Raw genomic sequence first — 21956 nt, 5'->3', positions numbered from 1 at the left:
ACAACCAGGCTAAAATTCACATATCTCCAGGGGTGAAAATGGCCAACCCAGTGTTACAGAAAAATTGAAAATAGTCAACGAATACGTATTTATTCATTTATGTCTGGAGACACAGTTTTCAAGCTTTTCCATGCTGCTTTACATGAAAATATACACAAATCTGTCATCCAGTTGAAAAAATATCTTTGTTAGCCAAACTGAATGGCATGAAAATGAATATAAAACCTTTTTTTCTCTACATGAATATTTCATATTTTCCTGTGAGACTGGGTTGAAATGGCAGACCTGGTGCACATTACTACCCTGGCGCACTTTTCTCACACTCTTGTGTGAGAAAGACTTATAGTGCCTGATTGTAGAGCTGTTGACTAAGTACTCCGCATATTTGAAAGACCTACTTTAACCCTATACGATCTTGGACTCACTCAATCAAAAGTTAACAACCATAGCCATAGCGGACACCCTCACCAGCCACAGTTATGAGCTTGCCAAATTAAAATCAAGACTGGAAAAGCTTGAAAAGGCAAGTGCAGCTCCTCCTGTCAAAAAGGAAGATGGAAGGACGATATTTCTGAAACCACTGGAGGTGACTGAGCACACCTGAGGAAGCAAATCAGGTAGCAATAGCTCAAGAGTTGTTTTTTTTTCTTTAAAAGATTACTGGTTTGAGCTCCAATTATCCCAGTTCACTTATCAAAGTTTCATGGATATGCAAACTGATAGAAACTGAACCCGAAATTGTGCCCCAATCCGTTCCTTACTCATCAGTCACTGTGAGTAGAAGAGTCTGCTAAATTAATGAGCTGTCATTGAACAACAGTCAGATGTCATTGTGGAGAAAAACTGAATCTATGTTGACACCAAACACTGAAACTAAGTTCAAAGCTCTGAATTGATGTCAAGTTGACATCAGATCTTTAACCAAAACTGACAGTACATCAATACTGACGCAGTGATGGTTTAAAAAAAGCAATATGCAGCATACTGGAACAGTGTAGTTTATCTGAAACACATTTTTAACTCAATCTATAACTCAACCAATGTTAAAAAATGCAGCTGTGACCACGCATTATTAAGGTTGAAATAAATGTTAAAATGAGTTTAATGCAATCAAGAGTCCAATGAATAAACATTTATTCTCATATTTGTGGCTTTTACACAAAATCTTTGCTGGTTCTTGAATTGTTGGTGAGGTTAACCTGAGAGCAGAGATATACATGTATGTAATCAATGCCAAAGAAAGTTAAAAACTCCCTCTTTTTTCAAGATGAGAATGCGATTCCTAAAGTCTCTTGTACAATATGAAAAAATGATCAGATATATCCTTGAAATAAAGTATCTAATACATCACCAGCCAAGTGAATAAATCCAGCCAGATTTAGAGATGAGAGTGTCTGTGTTTCAGCAACAATAATCTGTACCTTCAAATGTTTTGAGGTCTGAGAGAAAGAAAGACAGAAAGAGAGACAGGCCTAATTACAATTGGCTGAGTGGGAAGAGATGTGCGACAATTGTTTTTTTGGCCATTCTACAGTATTCTGCTGTCACCACTGTGTGGATTTATGACTCAGTGATATAACAGCCTCCATTCAATATTCCAAAAACAACACTGCACCAACACACACAACCTCTATTCCCAAACCCTAACCATTAAGATATCCATAATGAGGAGGTCCACTGACATCACATTTTATTTTCATGGTTAAAACAATTCATACTGAACAGAAGTTCACTTGCCTGAATTCAGGAGCAATATACTGTGTTGACAAACAGCAACTATGCTCTGGTCATTATAGGAGACACATCATTTTGAACTGTAAAAGAAAATGAAGGCAATACACACCTTTTCGTTTTCAAGATTTTTAATTGTCATTGTGTTTCTGGAACATAACAAAATTGCAGTGGTGCTCTCGGTGAGAAAAATGAAAAGGCATAAAAAAGAATAAAAATATGTATAAAAAGAATAAAGGTTGATTTTTATTGCACTTGTAGTTATTGCACTGGAATGGTTAAGAATGTGAGAATTATTGCACTGATGATAGAGCAGCATCAACGTTTACTGAAACAATATAAAGCACAGTTGGTCCGTTAGTGCAAAGAGTCTGTAGCAGTCAAGAGGTGCAGTAAGAGAGTCTGCAGGGGGTCCAGGGGGGAGCAGAAGGGAGGGGGGTGGGCGGATGGCTTTCACAGCTCTTGGGAAGAAGCTGTCTCTCAGCCTTGTGGTTCTGGAGTTTATGAACCTGGACAGCATCGGTACAAACAGTTCATATCCTGGGTGGGTGGGGCCAGCAGCAATACGACTGGTCTTCCTTTGGAGTCTGCCAGCGTATATTGAGTCCAGGTCTGGTAGCGGATACCACACAATCCAGTTTTCACCACCCGGGCCAAGTCTTTTTTGTCCTGAACTGTGCAGCTGACGTACCACACAGTCATACTGAGACAGAGGATGCTCTCGATCACGGCTCTGTAAAAGTTTACGAGCAGCTGAGAAGAGAGATCCGCCCTTTTCAGTTTCCTGAGGAAGAAGAGTGTTTGTTGGGCCTTCGTCACCAGAAAAGAGATGTTCAGTGACCAGGTGAGGTCACAGGTGATGTCAGTGCCCAGGAATTTGATGTTGTTCACACACTCTACTACCTCCCCGTGAATGAGGAGAGGAGAGTGTTCTGTCTTCCTGGACCTCCTGTAGTCCACTATGACCTCCTTGGTCTTGCTAGTTGAGCTCCAGGTTGTTGGCTGAACACCACTGGGTCAGGTGTTGGATCTCCACTCTGTAGTGGGTCTCGTCGTTGTTTGTGATGAGTCTCACTCCGGTGGTGTTGTCCGCGAACTTCAGGACTGTGTTTAGGGAGGACAATGCAACTATATCAGTCAGCTATAGCTATATTATGTTGTATGCTACTGCTTTAAACAGAGATTCTGATGACTGGTAACTTACAACTGCCAAACATCCGTACTCTGTCTCTGTAAACATATTAGTGTGCTGATATTTAGCTAAAAACACTAACGCGTCAGTAGTTTAAAAATGCCCTAAACAGCAGCTGCTGTGGAGTCAAAGAAAACATTAAGACACTCTAGCATAATTCTTACTCTCATCTATCATTGATCCCCTAAAAAGTAATTTGTGTTTCTCAACTTGGAAGATTTCAAAGTTTATTGCCATGAAAAAAACCTCACAAGTTCTTGAAATGGGTTTGATATGACTCTACACATTTTTCCTCATTCAGTGACTGAAGACGTGTGGAGGAGAATTCTGATCTGGCCTCACCGCTATTAGTTATTTGCTTGGCCGTGGCCCAGTCCCAGCAGCAAGCCCCTGGCTAGCCTCTCATTTCAACGGCTCATTGCAATGCATGCAAAATACTATTATAGTCCCACTCTGCACATGGTTTGGACCTGCTGCCTGACTTTCTGAGACTGCAGGTGGCATTCTGGAGGTGCAACAGCACTGATGGCTGATTTTGCTCATAATGAGTCTTGGGAAACATTGAAAAAATACATCTTATGAACATGTTACAGAGACTAAAAACTTAGAGAGGTGATAAAACAACCCAAAAGCTTTATGCTATTTTTATTATAATTTGTGGAATAGCAAGCAACTTCCATCAAAAATAAAAACAAAATGAAAGAGCTGACTGATTTAGGTTGCAGGTTGTGCTTTCAGGTTTCTCAACAACGTTATTTTTGGCTTTCCCCTTCAGTTGTCAGCTTGTGTAACAAAATTGTATAATTGGGTGTTTCTTCTCAAAATCTACCTGGAGAAATGCAGTTAACTCTTCTCCATGAAATCTTCAGCACAGAAGCTCGTACATTTAGCTAGATAATCCATACAAGATATTTTGGATCACTGTAGTTAGTTATTTTGTGAGAATTTCATGCAACTGTGCTCCAACTGTGAGTCCTGTAAAGATTCCCCTGATTAACTTACTTTTACCTCTGAGACTTAGAAGACTTTAGATATCTCTTCAGAAGTCTGAAGCTGATATGGAATACAGTAACACACAGTGGCACAGTTTATAGTACATAAGGATTCCTTTGAACACAGGTCATTTACGCTCTCTGATTGCCTGGTTGCAGCAAGATACAGTTTTTACAGCAGATAATTTTTCTTGTCACATCAAGAAAGAGCAGGTTGAATCATTAACACAGCTTATCATCTATATCAGAAAACCATGACAACCTGGAAATTGAATGAACATGCACAACAGCAAGATTTTGAAAGCAGACGCCATTCTCCCGCTGTTACATGTCAAAATGTGAGCGGTACAAAGGGTTTATTTAGAGAGAGTTTTGATGAATAGAACATTATCCTTTCCATTGTTGAAAATCCAGAGAATATAATTTTAACAAATTCAGATGATGGGCCTGATGGACAGACAAACCAGTCATTTGGTAGATCTGTGGTACTGAATAGGAGAAATTAACTCAGATTCGGACCAAATTAAAGCACTTTTTTTGTGCTGATACAGTAACAGTTTTGCAGACAGATCTATTCATTCAGATTGTCTTTAATAATAACAGTAAACACCTTCATGTATTTTCCCACTGCTCTAAAAACAGAACTGATGGACTGGCAGGACTGGTTAAATAAGAGAAGATATAATGCAGTTAAATAACAAATAACACAGACGTTTCTTTTTTTTCTTGGAAAATGAGACAATCAAGTACAATTCTGTTCTTTCCATCTCATGTGGAAAAATATGTCTAACACCTGTACAACCTGGCTTAAAAGCAGGGTTCCAACAACCCCTAAGCTGTCACTTACTGTATGTGCATTGTCTATTTCAATGTGTAGGTGGAGAATGAGACTTTGTGGTATAATGAGCAGTTAGTTGAAGTGCATTATTAGCGGTATTTGCTTCACCCACTGGCTGCACAAAGCTTCACAAAAGTCCTTTTGGTGTGTTGCTGGGTTTAAAGGTCCAGCACAGCTGTAGTACAACCACCCAGGTGTTAATTCCTCTGCCTGATTAGAGCTCCTCTCGTGATTGTGTGGGTGTCAGCAGATTTGGATTGACAAAGATGTCTCATGGGCTTTTTTCACATGTATGGGAGAAAAATAAAAAGGGGCTACATTTTTTAAATGTAGAAAAAAATCTTCTAAACTTGGACAACATGAGTGCTTGGTTTGGAGTATCAGATGATGCATCATTTTCTTACATGGCCATGAACAAGATATTGTTGGTAATAACCTCGGTAAGAGGAGTTTTTTCACATTTCAAAACAAAATGGTTACTGATGAAGGACAGCTTTTGTATGTTAAGGACATTGCTTTTCGCTTTACTTCCTTGCCTGTACACTGAGGGGCAGACCACTTTAATGAGTGCCTGTCAGTATTTTTCAAAAAGTGACGTGCACTGCATTAGGCAGGCAAGAGGAAACTATTGGTTGTCAGTGAATGCTTTTGGATTGTCAAAACAGGTAGTGCACATAATAATAAAGCAATCATGTAAAGCAAGCACAACTGTTATACAGTTACCTGTTGCTCAATCCAAAATAGAAGTACTTGTATTGTTTTTGGCATTGTTCAAATTAAATGTTGTGATATTTGTGATTTTATATGGCCAGCGGTTATAATAATGCCTCTTTTTTTTTGCAGGCAAGTCATTGTACAGTAGTAGATGAGCAGCGTTTGGCACTTTGCCAGTTGTTTGTCAGTTGTTTTAATATTGTGTGTAATTGGCATAAGGTCCAGGAAGAGTTTTATTTCCTGCTTCTAAATTCAGAGAAAACTGAAGTTATGGCTTCAGACTTAAAAATTTAAAAAAAAAAACACGCTAATCATGTAGCTTTCCATTTAAACCATCTCCTCTTGATTAAAGTAGGTAGCAGGCATTCCATCCATTCCAGCAGTAGCTACCAGCTATGTATTTTGTGCAGAAGAAGCGTAAAATGATACATCAAGTGCACCATTAAATGAAACCGTGTACAGAGCCTGAGGACGTGGGTGGAGAAGAGAGTTGATAAACATCATCGTGATTGCTGGAATGTTTGTTTCGTCAAACAGCTAAGACGGGCACAATCTGACTATGTTGAACACTTTGTACTGCACTCGTCAGAGTTAAACTGAATACATGAAGAAAACGAAAAACAGTTAAGGAGTGTGTCAAACACAGTAGTCTACAGGACTACTAGGTCCAAATGTTTGACACATTAAATGACCAAGTTTCATTTACGTTCTTTAAAACACCCCATGCTAATTACTCACATGTTTCAACTAACCATTTTAAATGGAATGTTTTCATTTTCAGAGCTGAATTGAATGCAGCATGAACTGACTGGATCTCAGGTGAGGTCAATGAAAGTAATTAGAGCAGGTAGAGCACCAATATAAAGTCAACTGCAGCTACAGACCAGTTACAGCACAAATCGTCTCTTAACAGCATTCACTAGATTACTGTCTTTAAATAGTTCTAGTTGAATTGTGCTTTTTCTGGTTTGTCTTGATAAAGTTCAGCATGTTGGTTAAGGTTTTTTTGAGGTGAGTCTCCATGATTAATGATTGAGCTTTTTTTCTTTTATATACTAAAACTTCTCTTTTGAAATCTAAACAGGACTTCCTGGATTTGTGTTCTGCTCTTCAGCATTGGAACTTGTTATCCCCCTCAGAAAAGCAAGTATATGAACATTTATATGCAGTTTGTATAATGCAGCCATTATGAAGGAGTGGGTTTTGTCTGCGTATCAACACCACATGTTGGTAGGAATAAAAGTAAAGCGGGTCTGCAAGTAATAACCTTTTGGTTTAATTAATCGCTTCTACTCCTTTCTGGGCTCAGGTCAAAGCAGTAGCGGGTCTGGCTACGGCAGTGGCGCCTCAGGAGCAGAATCTGGGTCTGGCTACGGCAGTGGCGCTTCAGGATCTGGGTCTGGCTATGGCAGTGGCGCCTCAGGATCTGGGTCTGGCTACGGCAGTGGAGCCTCAGGATCTGGGTCTGACTACGGCAGTGGAGCCTCAGGATCTGGGTCTGACTACGGCAGTGGAGCCTCAGGATCTGGGTCTGACTACGGCAGTGGAGCCTCAGGATCTGGGTCTGGCTACGGCAGTGGAGCCTCAGGATCTGGGTCTGGCTACGGCAGTGGAGCCTCAGGATCTGGGTCTGGCTACGGCAGTGGAGCCTCAGGCTCTGGGTCTGGCTACGGCAGTGGCGCCTCAGGATTTAATGCTGGCCTTAATGAGCAAGCTCCAAACTTTGCTCGTTTCCTTGCTGCCCTTATGCGTTTGAAGAATGACCGTTCTTTCCCGCAGTATGCCTGGAGTTCCAACCAAGTGCCTAGGAGACTGTCTGAGAGTGACACTGTATACCCTGTAACTCACATTGTCCACTCAACTGGTGGCTACCAACGAGCCCGAGATTCCAGTTCATACGCCAAATACTCCCAGGATACCTTTGACCACATTGCTGTACCTGACACCCAATCCAAGACTGGGTCTAAAGGGCAGCAGTTCTAAGGTAAAGCTGAATCAATATCTGGTGCATTGAGAAGCTTATGTTAATAATTACCCCTCAGTTTCCTCCAGGTGACCCCCATCAACACATCAGTACTTGGAGACTCCGACATGTGGCTGAATAACCTAATAAACATACTAATGAAATTTTGGTGTCTGAGTGTTGGTTGACAAAGATTTGTTTTCTCTTAGAGGATTTGCATCAACACACCCACTGGAATAAATTTGCTCTTGCAGGAGGACTACGACTTTAAATCCTAGCGCTTTATCTTGAGTTTTCTTTGTCATAAATGGATGAAACTTGCTTTAGTGGCCTTGCTAAATGTGAAAGTGTGATGGTTGGTTTGCTGTGAGTTGGTGCTTATAATTTATCTGAACCAGTGGTTTCCAAACTTTCCACAGCCACGTATCCCTTCAGACATCTGACCTCAAGCCATGTACCCCCTACTGTGTAAGCCACCATCACCACACACAGCATTTAACACATCAGAAATCACTTAAATTATTTTATTCTTCACCCTATAGGTCAGTTTCTACCAGCATTTTCAGTGAGCAACACAATCACTTTAGGAAAAATGAATCTACCAAACATTTCTAGAACATATTCAGTTATAAATCTGTCTATTGGGCTGAATTTCAGAAAGTCTGAGTCTTAAATCATCGCTCTCAATTTTGTTTTCGTAATAATTTAGGGCTGAGAATCCACTCACAAGTACGTGGCGGCACATTTTCGCCTTTTTGGCGAGGTTGTTAGCTTGGCCCGCCACAGGTGCATCGCAAGCGTCAAAGGTAGACGTTGAAGGTGAAGAATAACGTGGGTTGTTGGTGCTGGAAAGTGCACCTTTTGACTGTTGATGTCCCTATGGAAGGGCAATTTATCCATTTTTGGCGGTTAGCCTCGGGGCTAGCCTTTCGGCAGTGCAATTAATTCACTGACCACTAGAGGACAGCCTATCTATGCATGGCAGTATCTTGTGTTTTTGGCACTGTGAACAGGTACTCCAGTATATGCCAGTTTAAAAATGTAATCGGGCTCTTTGCAAACCATGTTTTTATGCATTTTTTCATGTACCCCCTACGTCACGTTGCGTACCCCTGGGGGTACGCGTACCACAGTTTGGGAACCACTGATCTAAACATACCAATATATACCAATATAAACATTTTGTTCCAAAGCTTAATGCTACAGATTCCAAAAGGGGCAGACTTGGCCATAGAGGGGTGGAGTCCAGTGCCTTTTAAGAGAATGCTTTTGATAAGGGGTGGAACCGAAGCTTATTCTGAGCAGTCTGACAATCTTAAGATATAAAATATTGTTTTGCACACTTATGGACTAGTAGTAGTTGTAAATGCAAACCTGGAAAGTTTTCTATGGTTAAAAACAAGATGCATCTTCTGTAACTCATTGACCATCACCGGCAAGCCATCTGTATTATTTCCTGAACTGTAACGCACGACTGAGCGTGTGTGCGTATTTTATAGCTCTTGGAATATGCCTGTGAAAAGGGCTCAGGGGGGATTGTATGTATGCGTTGGCTGAGTATGTTCAGAATAGTTTGAAAGGTTCACAAAGTTCAGAGTTAACAGACTGGAAATATGACCATTCATCTTTCGCCAAAGTCTACTGAACCCGTGGATTATATATGGAGTTCAGAAAAGGTCAGGTTTTAAGCTTGGTGATCTCCCTTCAGATATCGGTTTGAGTGAAGGCAGAACAAGGGGCTGTGAATGCAGAGCCATAATTCAGCTACACTTTGCAGTCGCCTTTGATTGACTTGAGATTTCCCTTTCATAAGTGGTTAAAGGGAGTTGTCGTCAGAAGTGTTAGGAATCATCCTGTCTCATGTCCACCTCTCTATTTGCTGGTGTTTGATAACTAAGCTCTGCAGAGACAAGTACCACATTTCCTCAGGAGCATGGAGATTATGACTGTCATAACTGCCTTTGTGTCCTAAAATGTCTACACTTTTTCTAATTTAATATTTTGGGGTTATAAAGTTGCATATTAGCAAGGCCCCGCTTCCCAACCAACCACGGATACTCTCATACAGAGTTAAAGTAAAACAAGTACACGCAGATAATATATAGGCCTTTCACTTGACTATGTTAGTGCACAGGCACTAATATGTTTCTAAATGCTAATGTTTGATATATCTTGTCTCTCCTTGGCAGAGAAGAGAAATTAACCCCAACACACGAACTGATGGGAGTGGCTTTGGGTTTGTTACATTTTAAACTCTGGAAGTTTGAATCTATGATTTGGAGACTGTAACTGATACACTATTGCCAAAAGTTGGAAAGGTTCAGCCACGGTGTTGACTGCTTGTTTGGTGTTGTATATTTAGTTTCATCTTTCCAGTTTCATGAGCATCATGACAATTTCACATTACCTGAAAATAACAGCAGTTTCCTTACGACATATTGTAGGAAAACCATGTGCGTTGTGGGTGTGTAAAATTGAGAAGCAGTTGAAAACTTGTCTACATGTTTAAGACTGTTTGTTGATTAGAAAAATGTTAGAAAAGATTGTCATCTTGCCCGCGAAAGTTTAATTTCCCCACTTCAACAGTAACTTCTTGTCATCTGGAGAAAAACACGCTCTTTTACCTTTCCTACCTTCAACAACATCAGAGTGGTGTGAAAGTAGTTGCATAGTCCATGCACAATGAGACCACAGCTTTTCTTTCTGTGTGGAGTTTGTGTGTTGTCCCTGTAAATGCATTGGTCCTCTCCGGGTTCTCCTGCTTCCTCTGTTGTCCATGAACATGCATGTTAGGTTAATCAGTGATACTAAATTGACCACAGAGCGGAATGTGCATGGTTGTTTGTCTCTGTGTTGGCCCTGTAATGGACAGGTGACCTTTTCAGGGTGTAACCCGCCTTTCATTTAATGGCCTATCTATTCTGCTAGGATAGGCTCCAGGCCCCCCGTGACCCTGAACAGGAGGAAATAGGTTATGGAAAATGAATGAATGAATAATTCAGCCACATAGGTAAGCTGGATTGCATTACACAACATGGTGGTGGATCAGTTTAAAATATTGCAACATAATCAAAAAGCAAGCAGAAGCTTCAGCTCAAACACTTAAAACTTGTTTTCTCTCATGAATTTGGCAAAGAAACAATTCTGTGCTGCATGTAATTATGGAAGGAATAAATTTAAGTCAAAAAGTTTGGACAATGCTTTTATCCATTTATCAAATAATGTGGTTTGTCCAATTCCACTGAACAATTGATTAAAAGCCAAATCATCTACACTATTATTGTCATCCATCCTATTATTGCTACATCCATTAATGTGACTAGAGTAGCTCTGACTTGTGTCCTGCTAAAGGTGATACATAAATAAGACTAGATCTGTTGCAAAATATTATGTAAATACTTACTCATTCAATCATGGCACCAACTCATTCAGTTGTTGTCAGATTACTGAAAAGCAGTGCATGTCTAAAACAGTTATAAAAGAGTACAAGTGGAAATTTTCTGTAAGAACTGGCAGCTAAGACTGCACAGGACCTGCTGGAGGGTTTATCTGACAAGACCATGCAATGCTGATGTAAAAGCAGGTCTACAGGGACAAGTCATTACCAGTGACCATGTCACAAAAATCAATATCTGGATAAGCCAGACTGGTTTTGGAAACAAGAGCTGGGGGCAGATCCAGTTAAGATTAAAGTCTTTGACCGCCATCATCAAGGGCATGTTTGGAAGAAAATTGTGCCAAATTTAATGAAAAGAACATCTTGAGAAGAGAAGTATGGAAGTGGAAATGTGCTGCTTTGGGGTTGTATTTGTGTGTACCAAAAGCACAGGAATCTTGCACAGAATGACATAGAATATCAACAAATTCTGGATGCAAATACCTGGCAGTGAGTCAAGTCAGTGAAATTGAAAAGATGCTGGCTCTTAAAAGAGGAAAATTATCCAAACCAGACATCATAAACCTTAAGAAGCATAAGCCGAAGCATTTGCCCTCACAGTCTCCGACTTGAACATAATTGGAAATCTGTGGGTAGATCTTAAACATGTTGTTCATGCAAGCGAGCCCAAAATACTTAAGAAGGGTAAAAAAGTCTGCAAGGAGGAGTGAAAAGTCCTTATCCCGCTCAAAAAAGTTTAATGGCCCTGTTGGAGATGGTTACTGAGCGAGGCTTATAATCAGTCTTGCATTTACTGGCATCATGAAAACAAGCACAAAAATGAATCCTTTATTAAAGAGAAATACCTTTAGCAGATCGAAAAGATAAAGACTACAGTAGCTGCGGGTTTGGCCCCAGAGAGCCTTGAACACTACATGACTGAGTCGGTCTGTTGATATATAAAAAGAGACCGAATCAAAAGAAAAACCTAAATTATTAGAATGGTGTCATGTCTTGTAGACGCTACCTTGACCAGCCAAGTACCTCAAACCTAGAACATTAATGTACAGTTTAGTAACACCATCATTACTGTTAGCTGTATTTTACCTGATATAATATATCACACAAAAAATACTTCTCATCTAAATATAATATATAGTGTGCTTTATAAATAAAGTGGATTGGATTATAGTAATCAAAACACAATAATACAAATGCAGTACTCTTCTTTCATTTCCAGCTACAACACCTCATAAAATAAAACAAGGTACTGTGGGGGGAACCTATGAAAAGGCTTTAAAATTAGTGAAAAATTAGGGAATTGTTAACAAGACTTATAAATAAATAATGCATCTGGGAACTTGTAACCACAGTCACATGGGTGAAAATCACCCAATGTGTTACAGGGTTAGGGTTAACAAGAAAAAACTACAGATACTCCATATGTATTTTATTTATTTTCAATCTATCACTGCAAATACAGTTTGAGCCGTCCTGTGTAACAGAGTGCAGGCCAAAGCGATGAAATACACAAGTGCATATTTCAGTGTGGCGGTGGGTTACAGGGGCTGACTCAGCTGTAATGAAACATTAATGAAGATGTTGGCTAATTTGGGCTGGCAATGTAGGGCGGGAGGAAAGGAGAATAGGGAGGGGGACAGGAGGAAGAGGCAAAGGAAGGGAAGCACCAGCTGCTCTCCCAGATGATCCATGAGGGGAGACACAGCTGTCCTCCTCCACACATCTCTTCACCCTTTGCATCTCCTTCTCCCCTGTTACTTCCTCGTCACACCAGCCCTCAGAAACCTCTCCAGCAAAATTACTTTAATGAAGATATATTACCCAACTAAGGCCTAAACCATTGTTGCCACACAGATCAAGTCCCCCACAAACATATCTCTCCCTCTCAGTGTGGGTGAGTGTTTCCCTCCATCTCCATCATGCTGGACAGCTCACCACTCTGTAGGGTAATGTTTATGATAGTCTTGAAAGGGGAGCTGGCAGAGGCTGTTCTGAGTGTAAGAGCAGTAAATAATATATGTGAAATTCAATAGGTAAAACCAGCCAGCCAAGGCCAGCAGCTTCCACATACATTTATCCTAAATATGGACTCTGACATTTCTAGTGAAATGTATGTGAACAAACAAATGAAAGTACTTAATACCGCAAGGAAGGACAAGAAACATCCCCCCAGGCTGAGAAAAAAGAAAAAGCAAAACAATGGAGCCTATACATTACTGTGATGGTTTTATAAGTGAAAATTGGAGTTGGTATTTTTGAGGTTCAAATGGCATGATATGTAGTAATGAAAAGAAGGGCACATATGTGAGTATTTCATCAGCCTTCGAGATCTTGGTTCTAAAATACTCATCCTTTCTAAAGTAACATTGATGAAGTCAGTGTTGGCTCAGTCCCCATTTAAAATTAGCTTTTGTGTGTTTTCTTCAGGGCATGTCTCTGTCAGGTGGCACAGACTGTGAGAAAGGAATGAAGTGCAGACAGCAGGCAAGCCTGTTTCCTCAACAAAACATTTATCGTCATTAGGTAGAAAATGAGAAACTGACATGGTGGCAAAATTTGTCTAACTTGATTGCTTGGCATGGAGCTGCCATAATGTTTCATTTAAGCTTCTCTAATTAAATATAAATGTACAAAAAAAAGTGTGTGTTTTGTTTATTTGTAGAAAATCACATCACAAAGTCATGACTTGAGTCTTGTGTCTGCAAACTAACGAGATGTAGTCTCTGGTCAACTGATGGAACTCAGCATGTTTGTATTTGTGAGTGTCCTAATGACTTTTGTAGCGTTACCGGGTATTTATATACCTATTAAATATAAGGATTTATGAGATGTTCTTACAGTCTCAAATAAACCTTACCTCGAATTCAGGGCACCACCCACCTAGGTTTTAACTTAATTTAAGTCACAGTCAGGTAGGAAAACTGTTTGAAATCTTACGATCCTGGTGTTAAATTAATTAATAATTAATATTCAATTAATATTCAGTCTCATATCTCGCTACTTTCGTGAAGTTCTCGTTTGGTTGGACAGACATTACGTAAAGAAAGCATACGACACAATCTGTGATTATAACATATATATAGATATATGAGCTGTTTATTACAATGATATGATCTTAGACATGAACCTTTAAACAAACAGGAGATGCATTGAATATGGGTGATTATATAAAACACTTAGTGAATGGAAAATAAAATATGGGAATGGAGAGTTACTGGATTTATTCAAATAGTTTGGGTTGGCTGACTATTTGAATCTAAATACTGTACTGACATTTCGGATTAATGTATCATTCTGTGAAAGCCTCGAGACATCCATCAAACCCACTTTAAGGTGAAAACGGGTCGGTCTTACTGTGCTGAAGTTCTGTTCAGTCGGTTCGGACCATGGTAGCGTCCACGCGGGGTCCGAGGGGATTTCTCTTCCGCTCTCTGGGCCTTCCTGGCTGTCGTGGCTGACTTTAGCGGACTTCTCAGTTGCTTCTTTCACCGGGAAACCGAAACGATGGTGCCGAGGACTGTGGTTAGCTGATCGAATCTTTTGAGTGTCAGTGGGTCCGTTGCTTCTCTGATGAAGTGAACTTAAGTTCACAGAAGATTAATAAAAGGTTGCTTGGAGTTGGCTTTCTTGGTAGGAAAAGGTGATGATGGCGTGAAACAGCGGAGGTTAGGACGTGCGACGTAGAAGGACGTGGATGGCGAGGGACGAACAAAAACACGTAAAACGTGCATCTTCAGAGTATTTCAATCTGTTTCTTTGTTCGGGTCTTCGTCTTTCTTTGGGTCCTGCTCCGTCCTTCTCCTTCCTCCCCTCCGTCGTCTTCTCCACGGCTCATACTCTCATCTTTCCGTGCTCTTCAAATCTCTCTGAGCAACTCATCTGATCAATTCTCCATTGTTCTTCTCTGACCTGTTCTCCCTCTGAAAACAAGAGCGTGCTTCTGGAAAACAACAAGAGGCAAGAAACGAGAGAGGCAAGAAGGCAAGAGAGTGTATTTCGCGGGGCACCGGGTTTTGACTCTCGGAGGCGGGGCTTACACTACTTTTTCAGCCAATGACATGCTTGAACTGTGTGCATGTCTCTGTAAGGTGATCTGTGCTATAGGGGGATTTCTGGATGAGACAAAGAACTCTGTGTTTCTCCATTACTCCCATCTCATAGAACATTTGTCTCGTTGATTCTGAAAACACCACATCTTGTTAAGATATGCAGATTAAAGATATAACATAGACTTGTAATATAAAGACATCAAAATAACACACATGATAAAGACAATTATGACTTTCAAAATTCAGATGAATATCTATGAAATCGTGACATATGAATAGTGAGTCACACAATGCTAATTTCTGTGTTAACAATGGGGACACTAAACAAATACCAAATAGATACCGAAGGGACATCGTTAGAAGTTACTAGTTGCATATATTGTCCATTTTACTGAGTCCTCTGGGATTTAAATGTTCAACTAATCAACACTGCAGACCACTAGGGGGCAATGTGGTTCCATCAGGCAGGTTGGGCGTTTTCCACCAAAATCAGTTCTTTGTCAATATTTAAGCCAGAATCGTACAAATTGTCTCTATATGCGTCTTGTGATCAAGCTGGAAACCTGAAAGAAATTGTACACGGTTATCAAACACATTTAATATAGTTTTAAGATTCGACTAAAAGTGAGTCTTCTCAGTTCGTATGTACACCTGGTCGGTTTGCTGGTGAAAAGGGGTGTTAAAGTGTCAACTTTCGAGTTATGGTCTAGATAAGATAGTAAGTGTCCCACTTTTCCAAGAGTGAGTTCGACTCCCCAAAAGCTCTTAAGGGTGTTGTAAATTAGGCAGTTTCTGTCCCTTTTTCCTTTGTGGAAAGAAAATGAAGATCTGGTTTATATCCACATACGTAAACATCCCCCACAGGAATGTTGGTTTTGTCAAAGTTTGAAAAACTCTTAATCCACACGGCACTGTGACTGCTACATTTTTAATGAGGGTTTCAAAGAATGTTACTGTGATTCTCCTCAGACGCAATGCCATAGTAAGTTAATCTTCTAAAAAAGGAATTTAAATATTTCCTGTTTAATTTGGACAATCCTGTGTTTTGAATCTTGCTTTCACTTTCAGTACTTTAGGATACTTTTCGTTCGGGGATGGAGCCGAACCAGACATTTTCAGGAATGCCATGAACAACAACTCTAACACTTTCCTTTAAGCTACTAAAATGACGTAAGTAAAATTTCAAACATTTACAAGTAGGGATCAGCATTTCTAAAATTAACATTCAGTGAGTCCAAAGTGTCAAAAAGGTGTAAGTATACTGATTTTGAAGAGTCTTTCAAAGTTCAGACCTATTCTCGGGAAGCAGAATCCAGAGGGGGAGCATGTCTAACATAATTCATGTGCTTTTTTTTTAAGCTTTTCTGAAATGTTACATAATAACTGTCCACTAAGGGTTTTTATAGATGAGAAGGTGAGACATTGTCCGATCATTAAATTCACACGCCACACATTTGTGTGGGCCCTCGCAGTAACTATAATAAAATGTAATTTTACTTAGACTATTGCGACCTTGCCTGCATTTTTCTATTTTGATGCCGTATCTCGAGATTATGAGTTGATTATTCTCTGTAATTCCAGCATAACAGCTTGTTTTTGCAAAATAAGTGAACTTATCATGTTTTCACAAGAATCCAACCTTTTGTTTTCTGAAGATTGTGACATGTTATCATGAAAAAAACTTGTTGGGTTTCTTGAGAGCACAACACAGTTATGGTGAAAAGGTCAAAAGCCTCTCAGCTTCTGTAGTTCAAACATTAGAAATTAATCTTTACTTGTGATCTCTGAGAACTACTTCTAGTTCTGATTGATGTTCGCACTTACTGTTGCTCCTTCATGAAGAGTGACTTCTCATATACTGTATGAAATACTCTACTAACTTACTACAGAAATGGGTCGTCTTGACTGTGAGAGAAGGGCTTTTATCGCCTCAAAGCTTCACACTTGTTACCTTTAAATAATATAGCTCACAAAAAATGTGTGACAATTTTTAAATGAATGTAAATTGAGTAAGAGAATGTAGGAGCAATTTTAGAAACTATTTCATAAAAGGAAGTCAGTCACAATGCTATTAGCATCTACCATCAAAACAATTCAAATATGTGTTGAAAAAAAATGTATGATTAGATGGAATTCAACACTCTTAAAAACTCTTAAAAAGTGCCTTTTTTTTTACTGTGAAACTGCAATTAAATCATTCTTTAAAAGTTGCAAATGCTGAACAAAAAGTTAGCTTTCAAAATCTCCTTATGCATTTCATCCATTTTCCATGCTCAATATTAGATTTTTTGTTTTCAAGGTGTGAACACTCTTTCATACCATTAAACAATAAAGTATCCATCAGTAGGGTGTTGTTAACCTAAAATCAGTGATACATCTTAAGGTAACCCTGAGGAACACTAAAAGAAATTTGACCTATATCTGAATGACAGGATGGTGTTTCCTGAAAGATTAATGAACTCATTAACGTTGCATAACTCGTGTCTGGAAAGGGTGTAAGTAAGCCAGGTTATATGGATGGGATCAGCAAACAGAAACATCTCCATGACCATGTGGTTGTAGATTTGAAACATTTGATGAACCAACACATTTCAAACACAAAATGTGCTGTTATTTGCGCTGTCCCCTAATCAGGGGGGAGGAAACTGCCAGTCATTTTTAAATCATCAAGAAAATTACTAATATTAGAAAACAAAATATTTCTGACGAAAAAAAGTGACATTGGTCCAAATAGTTTCTGCGGGAATGTGAAGTTTTGATATAAAGAGCCCAGTTTGAGCCCATCCTATTAGACTTCCAGCTGTGTTAACATGAATTCAATGGTATGCGTTCAATTTTGTGATTGGTTTAAGGAAAGTCTGTTTGAAATCACAGTGAACTTGCCCCATTACATCTTTTCCCTAAATGGGTGGGCTGCATAATCACAAAATCACAAGTTGCTGTGGAACGACAAATTACAAGCTATCTGTTTGCTTTTCACACAGTTTTAATCGGCGAAAGAACTGAAGAACTGAAAGATGAGGACGGTCAGGATGGTCTCTGCTAGAGATAGTCAGGGTACTGTGACCAGTTTCTCAGTCATGCCATTCTCAGTATTAATTTTTGATGAGAAGTTGGAGGCAAACGCGAGAGGAGACCCACATTGGAGCGGAACTTGATGCATAAAAATGAATACTTTTCAGAAACATTTCAAACCCATGTGATACCGTATGGTAGGCCTACTCTATGACAGGGTAAAGCTATAGCGCTGTGCTGCTGGGATAATATGCTGTCTGATACTGAGGGATCCTGGGAAGGTGAGAGCTTTTCCAATGTAGAGAAGTTTGTCATCATCAGTTTTGATATTATCAGTAAACCCCCTCATCAACTCAAAAGAAATTAAAAATATTAGGCCATCGGTCTGTATTAAAGTTTATTTCTGTAAAACAAAAACAAAAGAGGTCAAAGGGAGTCGTGGAGTGATCATGGTTCATCACAATCAGACTGTCCAATCAGAGAAATCTTATCCATATCCCTTGCAAGAACACAGCATCCAGTTCAACTATAACTAATCTCAAACACGCAGTACTCAATATCAGATCTTTAAGTAACAAATCATTCCTGATAAATAGTTTTATTTCCTCTCACAATCTTGATTTTATGTTTTTAACTAAGACATGATTCAACAAAAACACAGCAAATGCAGTCCTGATTGAGTCTAGTCCACCTCACTTCAATTTTGTGTCTGAAACACGAGAAAAACAGAGGGGTGGGGGTGTTTGTGCCATGTTCAGGGACAATATACCCACCCACAAGTTGTCATTTGGGGTTTTTTCATCATTTGAATATGTCATTCAACAATCTTCCATACTTTATATCACCATTTACAAACCACCAGATAATTGTTTTATTGACGATTTTATTGAACTACTTTCGATTGTGTGCACTGCTTTTGACTGTTTAGTCATAACAGGGGACTTGAATGTCCATGTGGATGTAGCCCATAACAAGCAAGCAAAGAGCTCACTGCTGTCCTTGAAATGTTTGGTCTAACTCAGCATGTGACTGAGCCCACCCACAACAGAGGGCACACTCTAGATGTGCTCATTTCAAGAGGTGTTGTTATTTCAAACGTGGATGTCGTCGATGTTGCTTTATCTGATCATTTCTGTGTTTTCTTCGACCTATCTGTTACACCCAAAACACCAGCTGGGTCTGCAGTTGTTCGGGGAAGACTCATAAATGACAGAACAGGGACACAGTTTATGGAAATGATTAGGTTTGAGAACACCTCGTGTTCTAATGTTGATGATCTGTTGAACTCTTACACATCAAGTCTCTTAAATGTTTTGGATACCATTGCTCCTGTCAAGGTTAGAATGGTTAAAAGTAGGCAAAGGGCGCCATGGAGGAAAGAAGAGTCGGTCAGGGCACAGAAAAGGGAGTGCCGGAGAGCCGAATGGAAATGGCGCAAGTCAAAGCTCCAAGTTCATTATGAGACTTACAAAGAAAAGTTATGTGTGTTCAACCAGAGTTTGCGTAGAACAAGGGAGAGTTATTTTTCTGAAATCATCAAACTGCAGTAACAACTCTCGTGTCCTGTTTGCTACAGTAAACAGATTAACAAACCCTCCAGTTTCACTGCCTTTAGAACTCATTTCTACATCCAAGTGTAATGAGTTTGCAATATTCTTTAATGACAAAGTTCAAGGCAATAAAAATGCAATAATTTCCAAAACACAAATAACTACTCTGCAGCCAGCTAGACACCTAGAGCTGACACATTTCACATTTAAATCAATAACATCAGCAGCTTTTTACCATCTAAAAAACATTGGCAGAATCAAAGGAATAGTGTCTAAACCAGACTTAGAAAGACTGATCCATGCGTTTGTCTCCAGCAGGTTAGACTGCTGTAACGGCCTGCTCACTGGGCTCTCTAAACGGGCTGTAAGACAGCTGCAGTACATCCAGAACGCTGCTGCTCGAGTTCTGACTAGAACCAGGAAATACGACCATATTAGTCCAGTGCTCAGGTCTCTGCACTGGCTTCCTGTCGCTCAGAAAATAGACTTTAAAACAGCTCTGCTTGTGTACAAGTCTCTTCGTGGTCAAGCACCAAAGTACATCTCTGACATGTGAACCAACCAACTCGGGCTCTGAGAACCTCAGGGAGGGGTCTCCTGCTGGTGCCCAGAGTCAGGACTAAACAAGGTGAGGCTGCGTTTCAGTTTTATGCTCCTAAAATTTGGAACAGTCTTCCAGAAGATGTGAGACAGGCCTCAACTCTGACAATGTTGAAATCCAGGCTGAAAACAGTTCTATTTAGCTGTGCATATGACACCTGAAAGTATTTTATCTGCACTCTTCACTTTTTAATTAATTAATGATTATTTTTAATGTTTTTTTTATTTTTTTTTTATTTTTAATGATTTTATTGCCTTCTTGTGATTTTATGTAGCTGTAAAGCACTTTGAATTCCCTTTTATACGAATTGTGCTCTATAAATAAAATTGCCTTGCCTTGCCACTGTTGTATATCACAGCTTCACAGACATATCCTGATCATAGTCGGAACCATCTGAACCACATACAGTGCTAAAATTCCACAAGAACCATTTAGTTTTGGGGAAATCCTCGAATCCACATTTTCCTTTTTTTTTTTAAAGACAGATCAGAAAAGACTGCTCTACCCAGCAATCAGTTTGCTTGACCTCAAAGGAGGAGGTTAAGTGCTTTGAATGCTCACCAGTTAATATGTTACTTTCAACTTCTTTAAAGTTGTCTTGAGATTTCTTATTTTTTCTAAGAGTGATGTAATTACTGAAAGCAGAGGGGGAAAAAAGGCTGTATTCTGCTTTTATTGCCTACATACAGAGCCTGGCTGGCCTCCATATGCTTTACAAATCAAATCAGCAGCTGGTCAGTTTTATACTTGATGTACATTCATGAGGGAAGTTTAAATGCATAATTTTTCCCCCCTACTAAAACTTTTATGTACTGTCTGCCTACGGCAAATCAGGATGATCCTAGTGAACCCTGTAGGGAGCAGATGAGAACTACTACCTCTTTAGTGAGTCAAGGAACTCCTTAAAGGGGTTACTACTTATACTGTAAACACCCTAAATGCCAGCTGTACTTTATACAGCCAGATGAGGATGACTTACCCCGCTCGCAGGCCCACGCAGGTACTGTATGAAAACATAAACAAACAGATTAATCCGCTAGACCCATTTGGCATTTTCAAACCTTTACTTAGGCAGGGAAACGTTTTAAGAGCATTTCCTTAATTATAACTGCCTGGAGGAGTATATGCAGAGGAAGGGAGGCTTCAGACATCCATCCACGCACTGAGGGCTGCCTGGCTTGGTGAGTACATGAGTCCAGTGTTGATGCTCACTGACTTGCTCAGGGGCATGTTGAGGGCAGCAGAGGGAGAGAAAACAGTTACTCATCTGTCCTCCTACACAAAATTTTCAAGTTGGTTTGTGAATGCAATCCAACAACCAAATGAGGATCTGTAACATTTAGGTAGTCACTTCTCTGCTAAAGATGTAAGCAGTTACACCAACAGAATAATTATACCTATTAAAAGATAAGAAAAACAATCAAATTGCTCTTAAGCCTTTATAGATGGGAAATTTCTTGCACTAATTTATTCATTCTATGTTCTCTACGCTCAGATGATTGGGCCTGTTCGATATATTAAATAATGATTTTTTTTTTCATTTTTGGTATCGTTAGGATCGTTAGAAAAATGGATTGATTTAAATAGGTCACAATAATTTCAAAGGTCACAATCAGACTGTCCAATCAGAGAAATCTTATCCATATCCCTTGCAAGAACACAGCATCCAGTTCAACTATAACTAATCTCAAACACGCAGTACTCAATATCAGATCTTTAAGTAACAAATCATTCCTGATAAATAGTTTTATTTCATCTCACAATCTTGATTTTATGTTTTTAACTTAGACATGATTCAACAAAAACACAGCAAATGCAGTCCTGATTGAGTCTAGTCCACCTCACTTCAATTTTGTGTCTGAAACACGAGAAAAACAGAGGGGTGGGGGTGTTTGTGCCATGTTCAGGGACAAT

This window comes from Odontesthes bonariensis, chromosome 13 (genome assembly GCF_027942865.1).
Source record: "Odontesthes bonariensis isolate fOdoBon6 chromosome 13, fOdoBon6.hap1, whole genome shotgun sequence".
Lineage (NCBI taxonomy): Eukaryota > Metazoa > Chordata > Actinopteri > Atheriniformes > Atherinopsidae > Odontesthes > Odontesthes bonariensis.
The sequence above is the reverse complement of the archived record's forward strand: the minus strand, read 5'-3'. Positions refer to the sequence as shown.